General features: G+C 43.6%; 1 long non-coding RNA gene across 1 annotated transcript; it reads left to right on the top strand.

Moving 5' to 3' along the window:
• Positions 1-26776, top strand: LOC310832261. The gene is made up of 3 exons (XR_014558218.1): positions 1-117; positions 18036-18197; positions 26699-26776. It is a non-coding gene; the product is annotated as an uncharacterized lncRNA (long non-coding RNA).
• Positions 26777-27675: the final 899 nt, after the last annotated feature.

Here is a 27675-nt window from a genome sequence, read left to right on the forward strand (position 1 = left end):
GCGTCTGATCAGCTTCCGAATTCAGGACAGAAAACAATGCTCAGTGGTGGCAATGGATTCAGTTGATGTGCCCAGCCTACATGAAATCACCAAGGAATAGAGCACTTTGATGAACAAGTAAATCTGATCTTTGGTCATGCAAAGTTTATGGCCTTCTTCCGGTTTTTTCTTTTCTTTCAACTGCATATAGCAAGGCCTGAGAACAGATCATAAAGAGTGCTTACGGTCGACAGCAGTGTTTGCCAACTTGGTGCCCTGCAGATGTATTGAACTAAACTCCCACCAGCCCCTGCCAGCTCAGATTGGTGAAGGTTGGTCCACAGACTCTCAATGTCAATGCAAACATGAAGTTCATGCAATATGTTGTACACACATACCTCATAGCGGGGGGATAGATTTGGAACCATTTATTCCATTTTTAATTCAGCCAGAGAAAAAGAACAGTCTTGACTTGGCTGGAAAAGATTGTTATTTAATCTCTGGATGGCCACATGAGCATGTCTGGAAGTACAGTGGTACCTCAGGTTACATACGCTTCAGCTTACATACTCTGCTAACCCAGAAATAGTGTTTCAGGTTATGAACTTTGCTTCATGATGAGAACAGAAATCGTGCTCCGGCGGCGCAGCAGCAGCGGGAGGCCCTATTAGCTAAAGTGGTGCTTCAGGTTAAGAACAGTTTCAGGTTAAGTATGGACCTCCGGAACGAATTAAGTACTTAACCCGAGGTACCACTGTAAGCTGTTCTGATGCCAGCATCTCCCCAAGAATTCCAAGTGCTGACACTGAGAATGTCCAGCAGGCATTATGTCCTCATTCTTTGTCACCACCAAGCCCTTTCCACAAAGAATCCTGGGACATGGAGTTGCTTAAGGGCTCTCGAAATTATTTCTCAGTGTGGGCTCTCCTAACCACTCTCGGCACCCTTAAAAAACTAGGGTTCCTGGTACTCTTTGGGGGAAGCCAGGACTGGCAACATGGTACAAGTCTGTTTTAGATGTCTAGTGTGGGTGTGACCACAGACTCCTAATGGGGAGGGGGTGTAACGTGTGAATGCTTGCTGTCCAACTGTGTTGCTCCCCCTGTGCTTTTTATCCACACATTCCAGGTGGGTGGTGAGTTACAGACTGCACCACCACTCCACTCTGGCTTTCATAGCTGAAGTGGTTGGTGCACACGCCTTTATACAGTTCTCACAAGCCATCGATTCCATAAGAACTAGCCCAGGCTACTTTGCAGTACTTTCTTTCCTTCAGTGTGTTCACCCTAGATGTCAGCACCTATCCATACCTGGAAACTGTAAGCTCACATCATGGCAGTAGAAAGTGTTATGCTGTTCTTAAAATTAAAGCTGAATTAAAATCCCTCCCAGGGCACTTCCAGATGAAGACAAATGCCCTTTGGGAGGGTGGTTCCCATGACCAGGAGATACGCAAGGCAGCTCTGGAGGGTTTGCCCAGGTGTCCTTTGCATCTAGGATTTCCTTTCGACAGCTCTGCCTGATTGGCCAGCTATGGCTGCTCCTGGACAGGGAAAGTCTGGCCGCATGTTGGTAACCTTGAGGCTGGATTACAGCAATGTGATGTATGTGGGGCTGCCCTTCGGTCTCATTTCAAAGCTCCAGTTGGTGCAAAAGGGTGACACAATTGTTAAAAGGTCTACACTGGCTGTGCATCTACTACCGAGCCAAGTTCATTGTCTTTGTATTAAGGTAATCTACAAGTCCAAAATACCTAAGGGCAGCCTAACATCTCATCTGTCAGCTCAAACACTTAGATCATCTGGAGGAGCATCATGTCTTGGTGAGGCTCATCTGACAACAAGAATCCAAACCTTTAGCGATTTGCCCAGTCCTAAGGACTGCTCAGCCAACAGAGATTCAGCAGGTTGTGAATCTTTAAAGGCCTGCTGAAAACATTTTTACTTAATATGTATATGTAGATAATGTAAATCACTTTGATACTTAGAAGATATAGCGGCCTATAAATATTTTTGTAACTAAAATCATCTAAGCTCCCCACAAAGAAATAGTAAGCCATAGAAGACACTTAACAGCATTAATGTGGATTTAATAGCAGATGAATTAATGTGGACAAAACCCCATACTCAAGAACCAGAATACAGAGCATGCTGAACTACTGTTGCACTTATTCAGAATATTCTGCTGAGGTGAATGGAAGGACATCTGTCGATTGGCAGGACATCTGGAATTTAGCTGTTGTCTTCTTTCACATGAGCAGGGGGCATTTTTGAGGATGCCAAAATATTACTGGTCTTTCACTACAGTGGAAGAAAGAGAGAATCTTTGTGGTGGACCAAATGATACAAAGAAGAAGGAGGAGGAGGAGGAGGGGGAGGAGGGGGAGAAGGAGAAGAAAGAAGAAGAATAAGAAGAAGAAGAAGAAGAAGAATTCTATCCCCCCGTTCCCCTTCCTCTCCCAGAGAGCCACAGCAAAGGTGCAGCATTAGGAAGAAGGTAAAAGCACAGGACACAGTATATCTCAGGAGCGACTCAAGGTGATAAGAGGTGAGCAGATCTTCCTTCAGAAACAGATGCCATTGTTCATTTTCCTTTCAAGGGATGATATCGTCAAGCATTGTGAGTTTTATGGGTGCAGAACTTTCTTGAATGTTCTCCCATACAAGCTTGCAGCAGTTGTTTATCTCGTGAGTCTGTGGGGCTCATGGTCAACGCTCAGAGGCAGATGATATATTTCCTGCCTAAAGAGCAGTTTGGGGACTTTACTGGGGATCCAGTAAGATCCTGTACGCTTTTAAACCTCAGTAAACTATAACTGAAGAATTCTGCTGCCTTAGTGTGTGTTTTTCCTTTGGAACTCTGCATGGGAGTTGCAGTTCATGCAATTGCAACTCTGTTGCTATCTGCCCATGCCCTGGAGTTGCGCTAAAGAGCCATGGAGACAGGGAGTGGCTAGATTTTGCACCAGCCCTGAAGGAAGAATCCCTTCTGGAGTCTGGCCATGGCTACCTGAGAGTAAGCTCAGTACTTTAGATTTCTCAGTTTGAAAACCTGGAAAGATACTTATGATGCAGCACATCATATAATATATGATATTATTTGCAGCTATACTGAAGTTGATGTTACTGTATTCTGTATGGTTTATCTTCTACTGGAGAAGACTGGTCAGTCAAAAAGCAACTGAGAACAGACATTGAGTTCGGCTGTTATTGAGTACAGTGGTACCTCAGGTTCCATACGCTTCCGGTTACAGATGCCTCTGGTTACAGACTCCACTAACCCAGAAATAGTACCTCGGGTTAAGAACTTTGCTTCAGGATGAGATCAGAAATCTTGCTTTGGCGGCGTGGTAGCCGAGGGAGGCCCCATTAGCTAAAGTGGTGCTTCAGGTTAAAAACAGTTTCAGGTTAAGAACGGACCACTGGAATGAATTAAGTACTTAACCCGAGGTACCACTGTAATGGTACACATTATTTTATTTTAATTGATTTTTATCTTCTCAGACATTCTGTTTGTCATTGTGCTAAGATACCTTGAGAAAAGTAAGCCAAAGGCTTTTTGACCATAAGTCTTGTTCAGTGGTCTCAAGTAAAATTTGCAATATGTAAAATGTACCAAAAATCATTTCAAACAATGCTTTTTGTTCAGTTGTGTTTAGGTTTTAAGGGGAGAGGATGCTGCCTTTCTGGGTTTGTATGGAGGGGTTTGGAGAGAGAGATAATAATATTGTACTTGGAGGCCTTTCATGTTTTCAAGAAAAGGGGACATGCACCCATCAGAGTTTCTCAATTTATGAAATGTGCCCATTTGCCCCAAAATGTTCACAGCTCCTGCCCTGCAACAGCAAGTTAGTTCTTCTTACCAAAGCGTCCACATTCCTGATAGCATTGACTTTCTGTCAGAAAGTTATTTACATTATTGCCACAGCCACTGAAAATGAACTCCTCACACTTCAGTGTTTCAATATTGAAGAAAAACCGTGGTAAACGTGCTGCGCATCTTCCTACATTCTTAGGGCGTTTGCATATATCAGATATATCATCTGGTGGGTAAAAGCAAAGAAAGGCAAGCCTCATATAAACATTATATCAAAGTCTGAAACACAGAAAGCAATGACATTGACCATGTGACTCCACCTCACAAATAAAAACAGTAATTAACTCACATTTCTACCAGATCTAAATTTATACAAATATGTTTTCACAAACCTTCTCTTTGAGATTCCCTAAATCTCTGGACTTCCCTCCATACCCTCTTCTGGTTCCTTATATTAACTAAGTTCTTCTGCATATCCATTCTTAGACCTTTTCAATTATTATTTCCCTTAATTTTATCTAATTTTCTGCTAGGTGCAAGCATTTACTTAAATGCTTTACTTATATGTATCAACCTGTTTACAGTATTTTTGCACATAAATAATAAACGATTCCCACTCTTTTTTAAACTTCTCATTGTCAGAGTCTCTGAGCTTTGCCATTAATTTTGCCATTTCTGCATAGTCCATTAGCTTGATTTGCCATTCTTCTTTCGTTGCTATCTTTTCATCCTTCTATTTTGGGCTAACAATATTTGGGCAGCTGTTGTAGCATATAAAAATATTTTCTTATCTTCTTCGGGGAGTTCAGTTCCTATCAGTCCTAGTAAAGAAGCTTCAGGTTTTTTAACAAAAGTTTGTTTAAACATTTTCTTCAGTTCATTATAGATCATTACCCAGAAGCTTTTAACAACCTTACATCCCCACCACTGGGCTGTATCCAGTTCTAGCTGAGAGTCACTTTCCTGTTCTCAATGGTTTAGCATTGGGTGTCAGCTGGGAAACTGAAATCCAAGACTTCTGGAAGAAGCCAAGTTGTCTATCTATGAACCAAAAATCAAATAAAAAAACCTCACAAAATAAAACTACAGATCTTGTATTGAGAATAGCATGATTCCATAAAAGCTCTGTGCCTGTCCTTTGAGCTGGCTGAGACAGATAACTGAAGGGAGAGGCAGAGCCAATGATAATTTGCTTCCAAATCTGAGTTTCCCAAAGAGACTCAGGTTGTGCCTCATAGGAGTCATTGTGCCAAATGCAATATGGGCCAAACACCATGCCGCTCTCTGCCACTCTGGTGAGTACCACCTGCAAGGTATGTTGGCTGGCGTAGTGAAACAACACATATTCCTGAGGATGTCAGAAGTCAGCACTAACCATGAACAAGACTCCTATGTCCACACCCTGAGCCCTGAGCTTAGTTGGCAAAGATTGCTGAAGAGAGAGATCAGACTATTCAAGGGTAGGTGTACTCCAAATCTGATACAGTGGTACTTCGGGTTCCATATGCTTCAGGTTACATACGCTTCGGGTTACAGACTCTGCTAACCCAGAAATAGTACCCCGGGTTAAGAACTTTGCTTCAGGATGAGAACAGAAATCGTGCTCCGGCGGTGCGGCAGCAGCAGGAGGCCCCATTAGCTAAAGTGGTGCTACAGGTTAAGAAAAGTTTCAGGTTAAGAACAGACCTCCGGAAGGAATTAAGTATTTAACCCAATGTACCACTGTAGTTCCCAGAATGTTGCTTCCCCGGGAACATAGTGTAAAGTTTAAAGAGTGACTCACAGAACAACCAGAGTATCACTGATCTACTGTGGCCTTGGGCAGGGTGCTAGAATGCCAGCAACTTCTGAGAATTCCAGGTGCTGACACTGATCCCAAGCAAGGACCACAGCTGGTATACAACGTTGTCATACTTGGCATAGAGGCATTGAAATGAATTGTCGTGTTTAACTTAGAGTCATCTATTTGAATGGATCTACTCTGAGTAGAAATATGTTGGATACAACTCCATAGCTCTTCATTTTGAGCCACCATGGAGAATCCATTGAGCTCATTTCAAGGTCACATGTTCACTCACTGGGCAAAGTCAGCCCAGGGAATCTTTGTAGACACACAAGCTCCTCAAACTCCCATAGCGTGATCAATATAATTGGGTGCATGTGTTGCCTACAAGAAAGCAAGCTTCACATCACTTGGGCCTTATGGAAGGGGGCAACCCTATGTAGAGAGGCAGGTTAAAGAATTGGAGAGAAATAGGGGGAGGTACAGCCATGATACACATAAGATTTAGAAGTTGTAAGAGGAGAGAGAGCTCATACCTGTATCTGACGCAGAGATGCCCAGCAGCTCAGGCCAGGGTACGAAAAGGCCCACGATGAGAGACAGGAGGATGAAGGGACCACACTGCATGGCGACTCTTCAATGGGAATGTCCAGTGCCAAGGGACGCTATATTGTGTTCTTTAAGGAAATCGAGGCAGTCATCTGAGCATGAAAGAGCAATATCTAGGGACAATCTGTATCTACTCTATTATTTACAAGGTAATTTTCTGTTCTCAATAAAGTATTCTACCTCAGCTTAGGACATGTTGGAGCTATGAATTATATCCACAGAAGAATGAAACAGCCTGGAAGGATTTCAGTTCCGTGACATGGTATTGATATAAACCTGTTTTTTTGTCATGCAGCGCCCATGCCCTTCTGTTCCTCTCTGATGTGGGTGCCGTGGAGTAATGGGTAGATTAGGCTGGACAGGATAAGATAGGAAAAGAAATATAAATTGGATTGGATTGATCTTTATTATGGCCATTGGCCCATCACACGACAGTTTCCCATACCACCATAATGTACTTGAACCTCCAAATTTAAATCCGCCAAAACTTACAAAAAACAGACAAGAACCAAAGCAAAACAAAAACAAAAGACCAACATCATACATTACAATAAATTTGTAACATAAACATTGCCCTCTGCTCATAAATTAATAGAAGACATCAATGGTGATATCACCTAATTACATCCTAAAACATAGATCATGGTTTAAAGGGATTATCCGAGCCACACAGGAGTCCGTTTCTCTTCTTTAGGGATAGGACGCTGATCAAGAATCTGGCAACCATGAGTGATCTTAGGAGGTCATCATCATTTAATAGATATCTCAGTTTGGCTTCAGTCGTATCATCGGCAATTCCCTTTAGATATTGAGCAAGGAACTTGCTCCTGGCCGATAAGTGACAAGCACAATCAGGAATTATGTGATGCAACGATTCCGGTGCCCCACAATTACAATCACATAAGAGCGATATCTGTCCATTGGAGAATCTATTTCTCAGCACGTTCGATGGGAAGGTGTTGAATCTTGCCTTTACAAAGGCATATCTATGAGCCAAAGAAGTTAAGGAATTCAAATAGTTTGGGAGCCTTAAGAGGGGTAATAAACCAAGGTTTAGAGGTGAGCAGGTACCATTGCCCAAGACCATTTTCTGCTGCAAGTCCATCTCCTCTAGTTTACAGGTTACTGTTCTTTTAGCTGGAACTATGTCCTGCTCTAGTAATTTGGATGGGGAGATTCCCATTGCCGTAATTTTCAGCTGTAAATTTTTTACCCAAGGGCTCTGAAAATCATCTCTCCACATACATTGTATCAAGTACAAGTTTGGGAGATTGTGCCATAGAGATAACCAGTGACAAAGTATGTGCTTCCATAGAGCGTTTTCCAGGAATACAGTGTTAAGTTCCATGCGTAACACTGTATTACTTACACAGTTGGGCAGTTTCAATATCCCTCTTAAAAACTGATTTTGAATAACCTCTAGGTGAGATAGGTTGACAAAAGTCCCCCAAATTGAGATGGCATAAGCAATTGTCGGAATCACCTTGGCCTTGAAGACTTTCAACGCCGATGGGATATGAAGGGCCCCATCGGTGAAGAAGAATCGCAAGATCGCCAAGGAGATAGCTTTGTCTCTATTTGTAACATAGGCTACATGGGCCTTCCATCTAAGGTTATGTTGTAACCAAACTCCCAAATATTGGAATTTATAGACTTGTTCGATGACTCTCCCATCAATTTTCCAATTATGGAGTTTCCGGCTCTTTGAGAAAATTAGGATCTTAGATTTTCCATAATTAATTGTAAGGGAATTTGCGTTACAATATGATCCAAAAAATTTTAAGGCCCTCCTGAGACCTACTCTAGAAAAGGAAAGGATGACTGCGTCATCCGCATATAGTAACAAAGGGCAGCGATAAAGTGCTAGGCGTGATGCATGAATCCTTTCTTGAGCCTCTATTAGGGGAGTCCTCATGTCGCTTATGAACAAATTGAACAGGAATGGAGCCAATATACAACCCTGTCGGACACCTCTGTTAATGGGAATTGAATTGGTGAGATCACCCTCCGGGGTGAATCTCACTCTAGCCGCTGAGTTCTCATGGAGTTTGATTATTAGCCAGAGAAGCCTTCTGTCGATGCCCCAGCGGGTGAGTTTTTCCCAGAGGATGCTCCTGGGGATACTATCGAATGCTGCCTTTAGGTCAATGAATGCCACACAGAGTTGGCCACCCTTTGGGGTGGAATATTTCCAGGCAAGATGCTGTAAAATTAGAATATGATTAATTGTTGACTGTTTTGGGGGGAATCCAGCTTGTTCGGGCCCAATTAATTTTTTCTCTTCGGACCATTGGATAAGTCTGTTCAGCAGGAAGCGGGCATACAGTTTCCCCACTATTGAGAGCAGACTGATATTTCTGTAATTCCAGCCACTCTTATTAAGACCATCATATAAGTGCCTGCTACATTCAGCTTTTATTGTAGCAATAAAGTTTGGTTTATTCTCACAACGTCTCAGATTTGGCTAAGCCAGTGGTTTTCAACCAGTTTGCCATGGCACCCTGGGGTGCCGGGAATGATAGTCAGAGTACTCCGGGCAACACTGGCCTCTGTCCCTCTTTCCTTCTTTCCCTTCTCTGATGCCCTCTCACGTCTCTGCCTCCCAAAGGCTAACACGGTTGTTCATTGCAGCAGCCCTGGCTACAAACTCCCCAGCCAAATGGTCCTCTGGGGCTGGCTATTTCAGACATATGGTTTATATACTTATGTATGTGTTTCCTTGTACATTTATGAATATTTATTTTATATTTGGGACCATAGGATTCTTATAACATCAGGAACAATGTACAGTATTACAATAAGGCTGTGCTCAGTTTCCTATCACTTCTCCATAATTAAACTATACCATTTAACATACAAAATATTATTCTATGTTATTGTAATGAATGTTGAATGCTATTTTATTTGCATATTGTATTATGCATATTGTCTTATTTATATCATGTAAGACACTCTGAGCCTGGCTTTGGCCAGGGAGGGTGGGATACAAATAAAATGTATTATTATTATTATTAAAACATACAAAAAAACCAAACACCTTTGCTAACATAATATGCTTTTGTTGTCTCAGCCACTCTGGGAGGCTTCCAAAAAAAATATTGTGTTCTTTAAGGAAATGGAAGCCGTCATCTGGGCATGAAAAAGCAATATCTAGGGACGATCTGGATCTACTCTATTAATTACAAGGAAATTTTCTGTTCTCAATAAAATATTCTTCTATCTCAGCTCAGGACATGTTGGAGCTATGAATTATATCCACAGAACAATGAAACAGCCTGGAAGGATTTCAGTTCCGTGACATGGTATTGATACACCGTAAATCTGTTCTTAAGGACTCTATATGGGCTCTTGGATACCCCATAAGGGTAAAGGAGCAGGTTTTTTCTATAACACTGACTTTCATACCATTCCTCAGTAAAATACCGCTCTTCCTTTCACAGTGTTCCCCCAAAACTGAACCCTGTCGTACCCTTCCCAGCCCAAGCTCACCATGTAGGAGCAAGAGGAAACTTTAATTTTACTCACTGCTCGCCCCCACGCCCCCGTTTTATGGTGCACCAAGCTCTGGGTATCCAACACCTTAACAATCTCCTAAGAACTGTCATTCTCCTGCTAATTTATAAACTCTGATGCCACTTTTTCACAGAATTGATAGCTTAGCCAGCTCCAGAGGCACCATTTGCCTGGGGAGTTTGTAGCCAGGGCTGCTGCAATGAACAGCTGTAGAAGCCTTTGGGAGGCAGAGATGTGAGAGGGCATCAGAGAAGGGAAAGAAGGAAAGAGGGACAGAGGCCAGTGTTGCCCGGGGTACTCTGACTATCATTCAAAGCACCCCAGGGTGCCATGGCACATTGGTTGAAAACCACTGGCTTAGCCAAATCTGAGACGTGGTGAGAATAAACCAAACTTTATTGCTAAAATAAAAGCTGAATGTAGCAGGCACTTATATGATGGTCTTAATAAGAGTGGCTGGATATTTATATTTCTTTTCCTATCTTATCCTGTCTTGCCTAATCTACCCATTACTCCACAGCACCCACCTCAGAGAGGAACAGAAGGGCATGGGCCCTGCACGACAGAAGAACAGGTCTACATCAATACCATTTCACGGAACTGAAATCCTTCCAGGATGTTTCAGTCTTCTGTGGATATAATTCATAGCTCCAACATATCCTGAGCTGAGGTAGAAGAATACTTTATTGAGAACAGAAAATTACCTTGTAAATAATAGAGTAGATACAGATTGTCCCTAGATATTGCTTTCCCGTGCCGAGATGACTGTTTCCATTTCCTTAAAGAACACAATATAGCGTCCCTTCCCTTGGTACTGGACAGTCCCATTGAAGAGTCGCCATGCAGTGTGGTCCCTTCATCCTCCTGCCTCTCATCGTGGGCCTTTTCGCACCCTGGCCTGAGCTGCTGGGCATCTCTGCGTCAGATACAGGTATAAGCTCTCCCTCCTCTTACAACTTCGAAATCTTATGTGTTTCATGGCTGTACCTCCCCCTATTTTTCTGCAATTCTTAACCTGCCTCTCTACATAGGGTTGCCCCCTTCTATAAGGCCCAAGTGATGTGGAGCTTGCTTTCTTGTAGGCAACACATGCACCCAATTATATTGGTCACGCCATGGGAGTTTGAGGAGCTTGTGTGCCTACAAAGATTCCCTGGGCTGACTTTGCCCAGTGAGTGAACATGTGACCTTGAAAGGAGCTCAATGGATTCTCCATGGTGGCTCAAAATGAAGAGCTATGGAGTTGTATCCAACATATTTCTACTCAGAGTAGATCCATTCAAATAGATGACTCTAAGTTAAACACGACAATTCATTTCAATGCCTCTATGCCAAGTATGACAACGTTGTATACCAGCTGTGGTCCTTGCTTGGGATCAGTGTCAGCACCTGGAATTCTCAGAAGTTGCTGGCATTCTAGCACCCTGCCCAAGGCCACAGTAGATCAGTGATACTCTGGTTGTTCTGTGAGTCACTCTTTAAACTTTACACTATGTTCCCGGGGAAGCAACATTGGGGGAACTACAGTGGTACCTTGGGTTAAGTACTTAATTCGTTCCGGAGGTCCGTTCTTACCCTGAAACTGTTCTTAATCTGAAGCACCACTTTTGCTAATGGGGCCCCCTGCTGCTGCCGCACCACCGGAGCACGATTTCTGTTCTCATCCTGAAGCAAAGTTCTTAACCCGAGGTACTATTTCTGGGTTAGCAGAGTCTGTAACCTGAAGCGTATATAACCTGAAGCGTATGGAACCCGAAGTACCACTGTATCAGATTTGGAGTACACCTACCCTTGAATAGTCTGATCTCTCTCTTCAGCAATCTTTGCCAACTAAGCTCAGGGCTCAGGGTGTGGACATAGGAGTCTTGTTCATGGTTAGTGTTGACTTCTGGCATCCTCAGGAATATGTGTTGTTGCACTACGCCAGCCAAGATACCTTGCAGGTGGTACTCACCAGAGTGGCAGAGAGCGGCATGTTGTTTGGCCCATATTGGATTTGGCACAATGACTCCTATGAGACACAACCTGGGTCTCTTTGGGAAACTCAGATTTGGAATCAAATTATCATTGGCTCTGCCACTCCCTTCAGTTATCTGTCTCAGCCAGCTCAAAGGACAGGCACAGAGCTTTTATGGAATCATGCTATTCTCAATACAAAATCTGTAGTTTTATTTTGTGAGGTTTTTTTGTTTGATTTTTGGTTCATAGATAGACAACTTGGCTTCTTCCAGAAGTCTTGGATTTCAGTTTCCCAGCTGACACCCAATGCTAAACCATTGAGAACAGGAAAGTGACTCTCAGCTAGAACTGGATACAGCCCAGTGGTGGGGATGTAAGGTTGTTAAAAGCTTCTGGGTAATGATCTATAATGAACTGAAGAAAATGTTTAAACAAACTTTTGTTAAAAAACCTGAAGCTTCTTTACTAGGACTGATAGGAACTGAACTCCCCGAAGAAGATAAGAAAATATTTTTATATGCTACAACAGCTGCCCAAATATTGTTAGCCCAAAATAGAAGGATGAAAAGATAGCAACGAAAGAAGAATGGCAAATCAAGCTAATGGACTATGCAGAAATGGCAAAATTAAGGGCAAAGCTCAGAGACTATGACAATGAGAAGTTTAAAAAAGAGTGGGAATCGTTTATTATTTATGTGCAAAAATACTGTAAACAGGTTGATACATATAAGTAAAGCATTTAAGTAAATGCTTGCAACTAGCAGAAAATTAGATAAAATTAAGGGAAATAATAATTGAAAAGGTTTAAGAATGGATATGCAGAAGAACTTAGTTAATATAAGGAACCAGAAGAGGGTATGGAGGGAAGTCCAGAGATTTAGGGAATCTCAAAGAGAAGGTTTGTGAAAACATATTTGTATAAATTTAGATCTGGTAGAAATGTGAGTTAATTACTGTTTTTATTTGTGAGGTGGAGTCACATGGTCAATGTCATTGCTTTCTGTGTTTCAGACTTTGATATAATGTTTATATGAGGCTTGCCTTTCTTTGTTTGTACCCACCAGATGGTCTACCTGATATATGCAAACTCCCAAAGAAAGTAGGAAGATGCAGAGCAAGTTTTCCACGCTTTTTTTTCAATGTTGAAACCCAGAAGTGTGAGGAGTTCATTTTCGGTGGCTGTAAAGAGAATGCAAATAACTTTCTGAATGAAAATGAATGCTATCAGAAATGTGGACGCTTTGGTAAGAACAAATAACTTTTAGGGCAAATGTTTTGTGGGCAAATGGGCACATTTCAATATTTGAGAAACTCTGATGGGTGCATGTCCCCTTTTCTTGAAAACATGAAAGGCCTCCAAGTACAATATAATTATCTCTCTCACCAAACCCCTGCATACAAACCCAGAAAGGCAGCATCCTCTCCCCTTAAAACCTAAACACAACTGAACAAAAAGCATTGTTTGAAGGGATTTTTGGTACATTTTACATGTTGCAAATTTTATTTGAGACCACTGAATAAGACTTATGGTCAAAAAGCCTTTGGCTTACTTTTCTTAAGGTATCTTAGCACAATGACAAACAGAATGTCTGAGAAGATAAAAATCAATTAAAATAAAATAATGTGTACCATTACAGTGGTACCTCGGGTTAAGTACAGTGGTACCTCGGGTTCACCTCCTAAGACCTCATCCAGTTACAGAAGCAAAGAAACAGACAGTATAACAGAAAGCATAGAAAGAGACACAGAACTGCTCAGTAGGCAGGAAATATATCATCTGCCTCTGAGCTTTGACCATGAGCCCCACAGACTCACGAGATAAACAACTGCTGCAAGCTTGTATGGGAGAACATTTAAGAAAGTTCTGCACCCATAAAACTCACAATGCTTGACGATATCATCCCTTGAAAGGAAAATGAACAATGGCATCTGTTTCTGAAGGAAGATCTGCTCACCTCTTATCACCTTGAGTCGCTCCTGAGATATACTGTGTCCTGTGCTTTTACCTTCTTCCTAATGCTGCACCTTTGCTGTGGGCTGCCCTGGGCTCTCTGGGAGAGGAAGGGGGACGGGGGGATATAATTCTTCTTCTTCTTCGTCTTCTTTCTTCTCCTTCTCCTCCTCCTCCTCCCGCTCCTCCTCCTCCTCCTTCTTCTTCTTTGTATCATTTGATCCACCACAAAGATTCTCTCTTTCTTCCACAGTAGTGAAAAAGGAGTAATATTTTGGCATCCTCAAAAATGCCCCCTGCTCATGTGAAAGAAGACAACAGCTAAATTCCAGGTGTTCTGCCAATCGACAGATGTCCTTCCATTCACCTCAGCTGAATATTCTGAATAAGTGCAACAGTAGTTCAGCATCCTCTGTATTCTGGTTCTTGAGTATGGGGTTTTGTCCACATTAATTCATCTGCTATTAAATCCACATTAATGCTGTTAAGTGTCTTCTATGGCTTACTATTTATTTGTGGGGAGCTTAGATGATTTTAGTTACAAAAATATTTATAGGCTGCTATATCTTCTAAGTATCAAAGTGATTTACATTATCTACATATACATATTAAGTAAAAATGTTTTCAGCAGGCCTTTAAAGATTCACAACCTGCTGAATCTCTGTTGGCTGAGCAGTCCTTAGGACTGGGCAAATCGCTAAAGGTTTGGATTCTTGTTGTCAGATGAGCCTCACCAAGACATGATGCTCCTCCAGATGATCTAAGTGTTTGAGCTGACAGATGAGATGTTAGGCTGCCCTTAGGTATTTTGGACTTGTAGATTACCTTAATACAAAGACAATGAACTTGGCTCGGCAGTAGATGCACAGCCAGTGTAGACCTTTTAACAATTGTGTCACCCTTTTGCACCAACTGGAGCTTTCAAATGAGGCCGAAGGGCAGCCCCACATACATCACATTGCTGTAATCCAGCCTCAAGGTTACCAACATGCGGCCAGACTTTCCCTGTCCAGGAGCAGCCATAGCTGGCCAATCAGGCAGAGCTGTCAAAAGGAAATCCTAGATGCAAAGGACACCTGGGCAAACCCTCCAGAGCTGCCTTGCGTATCTCCTGGTCATGGGAACCACCCTCCCAAAGGGCATTTGTCTTCATCTGGAAGTGCCCTGGGAGGGATTTTAATTCAGCTTTAATTTTAAGAACAGCATAACCCTTTCTACTGCCATGATGTGAGCTTATAGTTTCCAGGTATGGATAGGTGCTGACATCTAGGGTGAACACAATGAAGGAAAGAAAGTACTGCAAAGTAGCCTGGGCTAGTTCTTATGGAATCGATGGCTTGTGAGAACTGTATAAAGGCGTGTGCACCAACCACTTCAGCTATGAAAGCCAGAGTGGAGTGGTGGTGCAGTCTGTAACTCACCACCCACCTGGAATGTGTGGATAAAAAGCACAGGGGGAGCAACACAGTTGGACAGCAAGCATTCACACGTTACACCCCCTCCCCATTAGGAGTCTGTGGTCACACCCACACTAGACATCTAAAACAGACTTGTACCATGTTGCCAGTCCTGGCTTCCCCCAAAGAGTACCAGGAACCCTAGTTTTTTAAGGGTGCCGAGAGTGGTTAGGAGAGGCCACACTGAGAAATAATTTCGAGAGCCCTTAAGCAAGACTGTTCTTTTTCTCTGGCTGAATTAAAAATGGAATAAATGGTTCCAAATCTATTCCCCCGCCATGAGGTATATGTATATAACATATTGCATGAACTCCATGTTTGCATTGACATACAGTCTTACTTGAAATAATAAGCTCCCACGGCTGTACTGCTTAAACCGTGTTGCAGCTCACTGTCTCAGAAAGTGCCATAGGGATGGGAATCTGTGGGTGGAGAAAGTAATGCTCTGACCTTTCCCAGCTAAGCCCCTGTTTCTCTTTCCCAGGCCCTCAGGTTTATCACCCAGAGTGCCTAAGGACAGGAAGCAAATGTTCCTCATCTCTGTCATCCTGGAATAGATGCACTTTGATGAACAAGTAAGAAGATATGGGGTGTGGAGAATCTCTCGCCAACACTTATTAAATAATACTGCAGTTGAGAGAATGTGGTAGCAGAGAGCACCATTTCCCCATTTTCCCCTTATATTTCATGTAGAGTGTGCTGTGTACCAGAAACCTTAACTGACTGCTTCAGTAATAAAGCGAGATGAGTGCCACAACCTCAGAGTCGTTCACGACTGGACCTAATGGTCAGGGGTCCCTTTACCTTTACCTTTAAGCATAAAGCAGGACATTCTGGGATCAGAACTGGGATGGCTTCTGTAAATCCAGGACTGTTCCTGGAAAATAGGGACATTTGGAGGGTCTGGAAGCCTAGAGAGTGGCAGATAATGCGGGCAGCAGCAAACAGGTCTCCCATCAGCATCAGGCCAGGAGAAGCGAACCCCATTTTATTCCTGTGCTCGTGCTGGTGTTATAATTTAACTGAGTTGAAATTATGAAACTGCAGATGCTCAAAGTATTGTACTAAAAAAAACCAACCTCAGATTTGTCTGTGGTTTGGGGTTTTTTTGCACTAACGTTTTAGGAATGTAGAAGAGGTTGTAAAGCTGGAATAGCAGGCATTGGACAGGGGGAGGAGAAGAGAAATGTTGATTGCGTGGCGATTCCCGCCCCCTCCCACAGATGGAATAAATAAAGACACAGGACACCAGAATTTAGGTTAATGGGCGAAAAATGGCCACAACTTTATTGATTACAGTTAAGAGCAGTATTGGCTTTAGACATTGCCCCTATCAGACTAACCGGTATAAAACCGGGAAGGGTTAAGCACCAACAGGGGGAGCCCCCGATATGCACATCCCTAGGCGCTCCCCGAGGGGTTACCACTCAGGAGCGCGCCTTAGGCCCTAGCCTCCGTAGGTTTCGGACGAGGTGACACCACCCGGAGTCCTTTAACGAACTACCCTTCAACATTTGGGGGAGGTGATGGAGTTCCTCCCCCCCCCCAACTCATTTGCATAATAATACCCCTGCCAATGCCTAACCGCCACACAAGCCAGGCTCGCTGCCAATACCCTCAGACCTGTAACCAATCCCTGATCCCCTGGAAAATGTCAGCAAGCCAAATATCGTTACCAGCATCGAAGAGATGCATGCCATCCCCGCGGTAGAGGGCCTCCTTGCTAAACTGGATGCCTGGGTGCTCAATGACCCGCCCACCCATCGCTGCCACTCTACGTGCCACCGAGCGTTCTAGGATCCTCCTGGCTCTATTCACAGCCACAGGATTTTTGGAATCCCTCCAAAAGTGCCTCTCAAGCAAAGATGACCAGAAAATAGATTCGGATAGGAGGCCCGTAACTCCCCCAGGTCGTTGAAGATATGCCACATTAAGTCCACCCCCCTTTCTGTAAGCTAGGTCGTTCTCGCCTAGTTGGATAACAACCGCCTTCGGTAGGCCTTCAACGGCAATTCTTTTTGTTACTGCTGGGAAGAATTCCTCCCAACGCATTCCACGACGAGCGATCCAGGAAACTTCAACATTGTTTGGGAGCTGCAGATCGCCGCCCCAGCCCCTGGTGACTGCACGCAATCTCGCCCAGTGGACAATGCTGTGGCCGATGATCCACAGACGCACCGCCCCGACACCGGAAAATAAAAGAGTAAGAGAGCCGGGTCAGGGGGCTGATGGGGAGGGAACGTTAGCATGGTTTCCGGATGTATCCCCTGTAAGCGTTCGAGTTCCACCGTCCCATATCCATTATCCTCTCCGCTGGTAAACCCATGTGCACAGCAGTGGTTGCAGCCCTGATGCAGAAAGAATGTGCGGCGTACTCCTCAGATGGGAGCCCTATGGCAGCAATTGCCTTGCGCATAACCCTCGTGAACTGGTGCTTTGACAGGTGAGAGCCATCCGCGTGTATGAAGAAAGGGCCACTGGCTTTTGGTCTTAAGCACAGGAACTCTCTTGCGTCCTTTACTGGGCAAGGGCCAGTACCAGTACAGGCCAAACATCATGCTGCTCTCTGCCACTCTGGTGAGTACCACCTGCAAGGTATCTTGGCTGGTGCAGTGACACAACACCATATTCCTGAGGATGCCAGAAGTCAACACTAACCAAGAACAAAGCTCATATGTCCACACCCTGAACCATGGCTGATTTGAGCTTAGTTGGCAAAGATTGATGAAGAGAGAGATCAGACTATTCAAGGGTAGGGTTACTCCAAATCTGAGTATTCCCAGGATTTTGCTTCCCTGGGAACATAGTATAAAGTTTAAATAGTGACTCACAGAACAACCAGAGTATCACTGGTCTACTATGGTCTTGGGCAGAGTGCTAGAATGCCAGCATATTTCTGAGGATTCCATGTCATGAAATTCAACTATCCAAAAATGCATTGGAATTAATTGCCTTGTTTAACTTATAGAGTCATCTATTTGAATGGATCTACTCTGAGTGAACCGTCATTGGTTACAACCCCACATGTCTTCATCTTGAGCCACCACAGATTTAAGCCACCAAGCCATGGAGCTCCTTTGAAGATCCAGATTTGATCAAGCGCACGTAATTGCTCACTGGGCAAATTCAGGTTGTTGCCTGGGCCTCCAACTGTTATAGAAATATCAATATAAGTGGGCATATTTGTTGCTTGGGAAAATTCAAGTTCCAAGTCCCTTTGACCTTAAGGAGGGGGGCAGCCCTAAGTAGAGAGGTGGGTTAAAGAACTGGAAAGAGATGGGGGAGGTAAAGCCATGATACACAAAAGATGCGCTCGTTTCTCTCTGGTCAGGGACAGAGGGTGGCGCTTGGGGGGGGAATTGTCATCGCGCCACTCCTTGGTGTGTGGAGTGCTTCAGGGTGCGCCCCCTCGCCCAGCTTGTCCGGAGTTTTGGGCTGGGCTGCCATCAGTATGCTGATGACACCCAACTCTATCTGTTGATGGATGGCCATCCTGACTCGGCCCCAGACACACTGATCAGATGTTTGGAAGCTGTGGCTGGATGGTTACGTGGGAGCCGGTTGAAGTTAAATCTTTCGAAGACAGAGGTCCTCTGGCTGGAACGGGATGATATGGGATTGAGGGGGCAACTCCCATCTCTTGCGGGGGTGCAATTAGTGCCAGCACTGTCCGTTAAGAGTTTGGGTGTAATCTTCGATACCTCCCTCTCCATGGAGGCGCAGATTGCAGCTATAACAAAGGCGGCATTTTTTCATCTCCGCCAAGCCAAGCAGTTGGCTCCTTACCTCTCTCGCCCTGACCTAGCCACTGTGATCCATGCGACGGTCACCTCCAGACTAGATTATTGTAACTCGCTCTACGTGGGGCTGCCCTTGAGACTGACCCAGAAACTCCAGCGAGTGCAGAACGCCGCGGCGAGACTCCTTACGGGATCCTCGCTGCGAGGTCACATTCATCCGCTGCTATACCAGCTGCACTGGCTCCCAGTGGAGTACAGGATCAGGTTTAAGGTGCTGGTTTTAACCTTCAAAGCCCTATACAGCCTTGGACCCTCCTACCTATGGGACCGCCTCTCCTGATATGCCCCACAGAGGAACTTACAGTCTTCAAATGAAAACATCTTGACGTTCCCAGGCCACAGAGAGGTTAGGCTGGCCTCAATTAGAGCCAGGGCTTTTTCGGCTGCGGCTCCAACCTGGTGGAACGCTCTGTCACAAGAGACAAGGGCCCTGCAGGACTTGCAAGACAGAGCTGTTCCACCAGGCCTTTGGTCAGGGCACAGCCTGACTTCCTCTTTTGGCAATCTTTATAGAACTTTAGTTTATGGTTGCCATCAACTTTGATTTTAATTAAATTTTCTAATGCTTTTAGAATGTTGCACTATTTTAGTGTTGTTAGCCGCCCTGAGTCCGGCTTCGGCTGGGGAGGGCGGGATATAAATAAAATTATTACTACTATTATTATTATTATTATTATTATTATTATGCCTGTATCCAAGGCACAGATGCCCAGCAGCTCAGGCCAGGGTGCGAAAAGACCCACAATGAGAAACAGGAGGATGAAAGGACCACACTGCATGGCGACTCTTTGATAAGAATGTCCCGTGCCAGGGGAAGGGATCCTAGTTGCTATTTCATGTTCTTCAAGGAAATGGAGCCCATCAATTGGGCATGAAAAAATGAATTACCAATCTCTAGGGACACTCTGGATCTACTCTGATGATTCCAATGTAATTTCCTGTTCTCATTAAAGTATTCTTCCACATCAAATAGGGACACATTGGAACTCTCAAATGTTTCAGTTCCGTGATATGATGTTGATACAAACCTGATCTTTGGTCATGCAAAGTTTAAGGCTTTCTTCCGGTTTTTTATTTTCTCTCAACTGCATATAGCGAGGCCTGAGAACAGATCATAAGAGTGCTTACGGTCGACAGCAGTGTTTGCCAACTTGGTGCCCTGCAGATGTATTGAACTACAACTCCCACCAGCCCCTACCAGCTCAGATTGGTGAAGGTTGGTCCACAGACTCTCAGTGTCAATGCAAACATGAAGTTCATGCAATATGTCATACACACATACCTCATGGCGGGGGAATAGATTTGGAACCATTTATTCCATTTTTAATTCAGCCAGAGAAAAAGAACAGTCTTGACTTGGCTGGAAAAGATTCTTATTTAATCTCTGGATGACCACATGAGTATGTCTGGAAGTAAGCTGTTCCAAAGCCAGCATCTCCCCAAGAATTCCAAGTGCTGGCACTGAGAATGTCCAGCAGGCATTATGTCCTCATTCTTTGTCACCACCAAGCCCTTTCCACAAAGAATCCTGGGACATGGAGTTGCTTAAGGGCTCTCAAGATTATTTCTCAGTGTGGGCTCTCCTAACCACTCTCAGCACCCTTAAGCTCCCCACAAAGAAATAGTAAGCCATAGAAGACACTTAACAGCATTAATGTGGATTTAATAGCAGATGAATTAATGTGGACAAAACCCCATACTCAAGAACCAGAATACAGAGGATGCTGAACTACTGTTGCACTTATTCAGAATATTCAGCTGAGGTGAATGGAAGGACATCTGTAGATTGGCAGGACACCTGGAATTTAGCTGCTGTCTTCTTTCACATGAGCAGGGGGCATTTTTGAGGATGCCAAAATATTACTCCTCTTTCACTACTGTGGAAGAAAGAGAGAATCTTTGTGGTGGATCAAATGATACAAAGAAGAAGAAGAAGAAGAAGAATTATATCCCCCCCGTCCCCCTTCCTTTCCCAGAGAGCCCAGGGCAGCCCACAGCAAAGGTGCAGCATTAAGAAGGTAAAAGCACAAGACACAGTATATCTCAGGAGCGACTCAAGGTGATAAGAGGTGAGCAGACCTTCCTTCAGAAACAGATGCCATTGTTCATTTTCCTTTCAAGGGATGATATCGTCAAGCATTATGAGTTTTATGGGTGCAGAACTTTCTTGAATGTTCTCAAATACAAGCTTGCAGCAGTTGTTTATCTCGTGAGTCTGTGGGGCTCATGGTCAGCGCTCAGAGGCAGATGATATATTTCCTGCCTACAGAGCAGTTCTGTGTCTCTTTCTATGCTTTCTGTTATACTGTCTGTTTCTTTGCTTCTGTAACTGGAGGAGGTCTTAGGAGCTGAAGTTTGGGGACTTTACTGGGGATCCAGTAAGATCCTGTACGCTTTTAAACCTCAGTAAACTATAACTGAAGAATTCTGCTGCCTTAGTGTGTGTTTTTCCTTTGGAACTCTGCACAGGAGTTGCAGTTCATGCAATTGCAATCTGTTGCTATCTGCCCATGCCCTGGAGTTGCACTAAAGAGCCATGGAGACAGGGAGTGGCTAGATTTTGCACCAGCCCCGTCAGATATTTTTTGGCTGAAGGAAGAATCCCTTCTGGAGTCTGGCCATGGCTGCCTGAGAGTAAGCTCAGTACTTTAGATTTGTCAGTTTGAAAAGCTGGAAAGATACTTACGTTGCAGCACATCATAAAATATATGATATTATTTGCAGCTATACTGAAGTTGATGTTACTGTATTCTGTATGGTTTATCTTCTATTGGAGAAGACTGGTCAGTCAAAAAGCAGCTGAAAACAGACATTGAGTTCGGCTGTTATTGAGTACAGTGGTACCTCAGGTTACATACGCTTCAGGTTACATACGCTTCAGGTTACAGACTCCGCTAACCCAGAAATAGTACCTCGGGTTAAGAACTTTGCTTCAGGATGAGATCAGAAATCTTGCTTTGGCGGCGTGGCAGCCAAGGGAGGCCCCATTAGCTAAAGTGGTGCTTCAGGTTAAGAACAGTTTCAGGTTAAGGACGGACCTCCAGAACGAATTAAGTACTTAACCCAATATGCAATATGTAAAATGTACCAAAAATCATTTCAAACAATGCTTTTGGTTCAGTTGTGTTTAGGTTTTAAGGGGAGAGGATGCTGCCTTTCTGGGTTTGTATGGAGGGCTTTGGAGAGAGAGATAATAATATTGTACTTGGAGGCCTTTCATGTTTTCAAGAAAAGGGGACATGCACCCATCAGAGTTTCTCAAATTTTGAAATGTGCCCATTTGGCCCCAAATGTTCACAGCTCCTACCCTACAACAGCAAGTTATTTGTTCTTACCAAAGCGTCCACATTCCTGATAGCAAGAAGCATACTTCAAAAAGTTATTTGCATTCGGTTCACATCCACCGAAAATGAACTGCTCACACTTCATGGTTTCAGTATTGAAGAAAAAACGTGGAATACTACTTCTGCAGCTTCCTATACTTACAGGGAGTTTGCATATATCAGGTAGAGTATCTGGTGGGTAAAAGAAAAGAAAGGCAAGTCTCATATAAACATTATATCAAAGTCTGAAACACAGAAAGCAACGACATTGACCATGTGAGTCCTGAAGATAGCCCTCCTAAGTATACAATGAGGAACTTCTGAATGGGGATCTAATAGTTATGGTAACAGACCAGCAGCCCAGTTGAAACTTCGGTGCTTGTTGTGATTTCTCCGTAGCCCTTTAAATGGATTTAGCATAATTACCACCATAGTAAATTTGAGTGGAAATCTCTTGGGGCTTGGGGCTACAGAGCTAACTCAGACCACTGAGATATATGGTAAGAGAAAGGGTTGACAGACCATCACCCTGAAATCCTACAAACCTATAGGAACATTCCAACTCAGATGGAAAGTATGAGCTTGCCACAACTTTAGACTCAACAAATCCCAAATTCTCTTCCAGTGCTATAATTCAGTGGTTCAGCATTTGGCTGAGTGAAGAATGTTAGGGCTGTGTCCACTTCTGAAAGCCAAATATTAAGAATGAGATTGACAAACTGGAGAGTCACCAAGGAGAATAGAGGGGCCAAGATTATAAAGGGATATAGTTTGTTCTGAGGAAAAAGTTTAACAAGAATAGTCAGGAGCTACTCTGTCTAGATAAAAGTTACTTCAAATGGAAAGTATGAGGTTGCTTCAACTTTGGGCTAGATGACCACCATCACCACCCCACAAAAACAAAAAACTTCTCTTCCGGTGCTATAATTTGGTTATTCAGCATCTGGCTGAATGAAGCAGGATAGGGTTGTGTCCAGTTCCAGCTGAGAGTTACTTTCCTCTTCTCAATAGTTTAGCATTGTGTGTCAGCTGGGAAACTGAAATCCAAGACTTCTGGAAGAAGCCAAGTTGTCTACCCAGTGACCAAAAACCAAAAACAAAATAAAACCACAGATCCTGTATTGAGAAGAGCAGGATTCCATAAAAGCTCTGATCCAGTCCTTTGAACAGGCTGAGACAGATAACTGAAGGGAGCAGCAGAGCCAAGGATAAGTTGATTCCAAATCTGAGAGTTTCCCAAAGAGATCCACATTGTGCCTCTTAGGAGTCATTGTACCAAAACCAATATGGGCCAAACATCATGCTGCTCTCTGCCACTCTCGTGAGTACCACCTGCAAGGTATCTTGGCTGATGCAGTGACTGGCTGATGGGGAGGGAACATTAGCATGGTTTCCGGATGTATCCCCTGTAAGCGTTCGAGTTCCACCGTCCCATATCCATTATCCTCTCCGCTGGTAAACCCATGTGCACAGCAGTGGTTGCAGCCCCGATGCAGAAAGAATGTGTGGCGTACTCCTCAGATGGGAGCCCTATGGCAGCGATTGCCTTGCGCATAACCCTCGTAAACTGGTGCTTTAACAGGTGAGAGCCATCCGCGTGTATGAAGAAAGGGCCACTGGCTTTTGGTCTTAAGCACAGGAACTCTCTTGCGTCCTTTACTGGGCAAGGGCCAGTACCAATATGGGCCAAACATCATGCTGCTCTCTGCCACTCTGGTGAGTACCACCTGCAAGGTATCTTGGCTGGTGCAGTGACACAGCACGATATTCCTGAGGATGCCAGAAGTCAACACTAACCATGAACAAAGCTCAAATGTCCACACCCTGAACCATGGCTGATTTGAGCTTAGTTGGCAAAGATTGCTGAAGAGAGAGATCAGACTTTTCCAGGGTAGGTTTACTCCAAATCTGAGCATTCCCAGAAATTTGCTTCCCTGTGAACATAGTATAAAGTTTAAAAGCGTGACTCACAGAACAAACAGAGTATCACTGGTCTTCTATGGTCTTGGGCAGAGTGCTAGAATGCCAGCATATTTCTGAGGATTCCATGTCATGAAATTCAACTATCCAAAAATGCATTGGAATTAATTGTCTTGTTTAACATATAGAGTCATCTCTTTGAATGGATCTACTCTGAGTGAACCGTCGTTGGTTACAACCCCACATGTCTTCATCTTGAGCCACCACAGATTTAAGCCACCAAGCCATGGAGAAGCCATGGAGCTCCTTTAAAGATCCAGATTTGATCAAGCTGATGTAATTGCTCACTGGGCAAATTCAGGTTGTTGCTTGGGCCTCCAACTGTTATATAAATATCAATATAAGTGGGCATATTTGTTGCTTGGGAAAAATCAAGTTCCAAGTCCCTTGGACCTTAAGGAGGGGGGCAGCCCTAAGTACAGAGGTGGGTTAAAGAACTGGACTTTGCTGATAGCATTCATTTTCATTCGGAAAGTTATTTCCATTCGCTTGACATCCACCATAAATGAACTGCTGACACTGCATGGTTCTTATACTAAAGAAAAAACGTGGCATATTTGCTTTGCACATTCCTTCTTTCTTAGGGAGTTTGCATATATCAGGTAGACCATCTGGTGGGTAAAAGCAAAGAAATGCAAGCCTCATATAAACATTATATCAAAGTCTGAAACACAGAAAGCAATGACATTGACCATGTGACTCCACCTCACAAATAAAAACAGTAATTAACTCACATTTCTACCAGATCTAAATTTATACAAATATGTTTTCACAAACCTTCTCTTTGAGATTCCCTAAATCTCTGGACTTCCCTCCATAACCTCTTCTGGTTCCTTATATTAACTAAGTTCTTCTGCATATCCATTCTTAAACCTTTTCAATTATTATTTCTCTTAATTTTATCTAATTTTCTGCTAGTTGCAAGCATTTACTTAAATGCTTTACTTATATGTATCAACCTGTTTACAGTATTTTTGCACATAAATAATAAACGATTCCCACCCTTTTTTAAACTTCTCATTGTCATAGTCTCTGAGCTTTGCCCTTAATTTTGCCATTTCTGCATAGTCCATTAGCTTGATTTGCCATTCTTCTTTCGTTGCTACCTTTTCGTCCGTCTATCTTTGGCCTAACAATATTTGGGCAGCTGTTGTAGCATACAAAAATATTTTCTTATCTTCTTTGGGGAGTTCAATTCCTATCAGTTCTAGTAAAAAGCTTCAGGTTTTTTAACAAAAGTTAGTTTAAACATTTTCTTCAGTTCATTATAGATCATTACCCAGAAGCTTTTAATAACCTTACATTCTCACCACTGGGCTCTATCCAGTTCTAGCTGAGAGTCACTTTCCTGATCTCAATAGTTTAGCATTGGGTGTCAGCTGGGAAACTGAAATCCAAGACTTCTGGAAGAAGCCAAGTTGTCTATCTATGAACCAAAAATCACACAAAACAATATGGGCCAAACAACATGCCGCTCTCTGCCACTCTGGTGAGTACCACCTGCAAGGTATCTTGGCTGGCGTAGTGAAACAACACATATTCCTGAGGATGCCAGAAGTCAACACTAACCATGAACAAGACTCCTATGTCCACACCCTGAGCCCTGAGCTTAGTTGGCAAAGATTGCTGAAGAGAGAGATCAGACTATTCAAGGGTAGGTCTACTCCAAATCTGATACAGTGGTACTTCGGGTTCCATACGCTTCAGGTTACATATGCTTCAGGTTACAGACTCCGCTAACCCAGAAATAGTACCCCGGGTTAAGAACTTTGCTTCAGGATGAGAACAGAAATCGTGCTCCGGTGGTGTGGCAGCAGCAGGAGGCCCCATTAGCTAAAGTGGTGCTTCAGGTTAAGAACAGTTTCAGGTTAAGAACAGACCTCCAGAATGAATTAAGTACTTAACCCGAGGTACCACTGTAGTTCCCAGAATGTTGCTTCCCCGGGAACATAGTGTAAAGTTTAAAGAGTGACTCACAGAACAACCAGAGTATCACTGATCTACTGTGGCCTTGGGCAGGGTGCTAGAATGCCAGCAACTTCTAAGAAATCCAGGTGCTGACACTGATCCCAAGCAAGGACCACAGCTGGTATACAACGTTGTCATACTTGGCATAGAGGCATTGAAATGAATTGTCGTGTTTAACTTAGAGTCATCTATTTGAATGGATCTACTCTGAGTAGAAATATGTTGGATACAACTCCACAGCTCTTCATTTTGAGCCACCATGGAGAATCCATGGAGCTCCTTTCAAGGTCACATGTTCACTCACTGGGCAAAGTCAGCCCAGGGAATCTTTGTAGGCACACAAGCTCCTCAAACTCCCATAGCATGATCAATATAATTGGGTGCATGTGTTGCCTACAAGAAAGCAAGCTCCACATCACTTGGGCCTTATGGAAGGGGGCAACCCTATGTAGAGAGGCAGGTTAAAGAATTGGAGAGAAACAGGGGGAGGTACAGCCATGATACACATAAGATTTAGAAGTTGTAAGAGGAGAGAGAGCTCATACCTGTATCTGACGCAGAGATGCCCAGCAGCTCAGGCCAGGGTGCGAAAAGGCCCACGATGAGAGACAGGAGGATGAAGGGACCACACTGCATGGCGACTCTTCAACGGGAATGTCCAGTGCCAAGGGAAGGGACGCTATATTGCGTTCTTTAAGGAAATGGAGACAGTCATCTGGGCATGAGAAAGCAATATCTAGGGACAATCTGGATCTACTCTATTAATTACAAGGAAATTTTCTGTTCTCAATAAAATATTCTTCTACCTCAGCTCAGGACATGTTGGAGCTATGAATTATATCCACAGAAGACTGAAACAGCCTGGAAGGATTTCAGTTCCGTGACATGGTATTGATATAAACCTGTTCTTTTGTCATGCTGCACCCATGCCCTTCTGTTCCTCTCTGGTGTGGGTGCTGTGGAGCAATGGGTAGATTAGGCTGCACAGGATAAGATAGGAAAAGAAATATAAATATCCAGCAACTCTTATTAAGACCATCATATAAGTGCCTGGTAGAGTTTGGTTTAATCTCACCACGTCTCATATTTGGCTAAGTCAGTGGTTTTCAACCAGTGTGCCATGGCACCTTGAGGCACCTTGAATGATAGTCAGAGTACCCCAGGCAACACTGGCCTCTGTCCCTCTTTCCTTCTTTCCGTTCTCTGATGCCCTCTCACATCTCTGCCTCCCAAAGGCTTCTACGGCTGTTCATTGCAGCAGCCCTGGCTACAAACTCCCCAGGCAAATGGTGCCTCTGGAGCTGGCTAAACTATCAAGTCTGTGAAAAAGTGACATCAGAGTTTATAAGTTAGCAGGAGAATGATAGTTGTTAGGAGATTGCTTAAGGTGTTGGAAGCCCAGACCTTGGAGCACCATAACACGGGGTCGTGGGGGTGAGCAGTGAATAGAATTAAAGTCAAAAAGCAACTGAGAACAGACACTGAGTTCGGCTGTTATTGAGTGAAAGAAAACACACACACACATCAAACATTAAAA

Source organism: Podarcis gaigeae (genome assembly GCF_964106915.1).
Source record: "Podarcis gaigeae genome assembly, chromosome: 15".
Lineage (NCBI taxonomy): Eukaryota > Metazoa > Chordata > Lepidosauria > Squamata > Lacertidae > Podarcis > Podarcis gaigeae.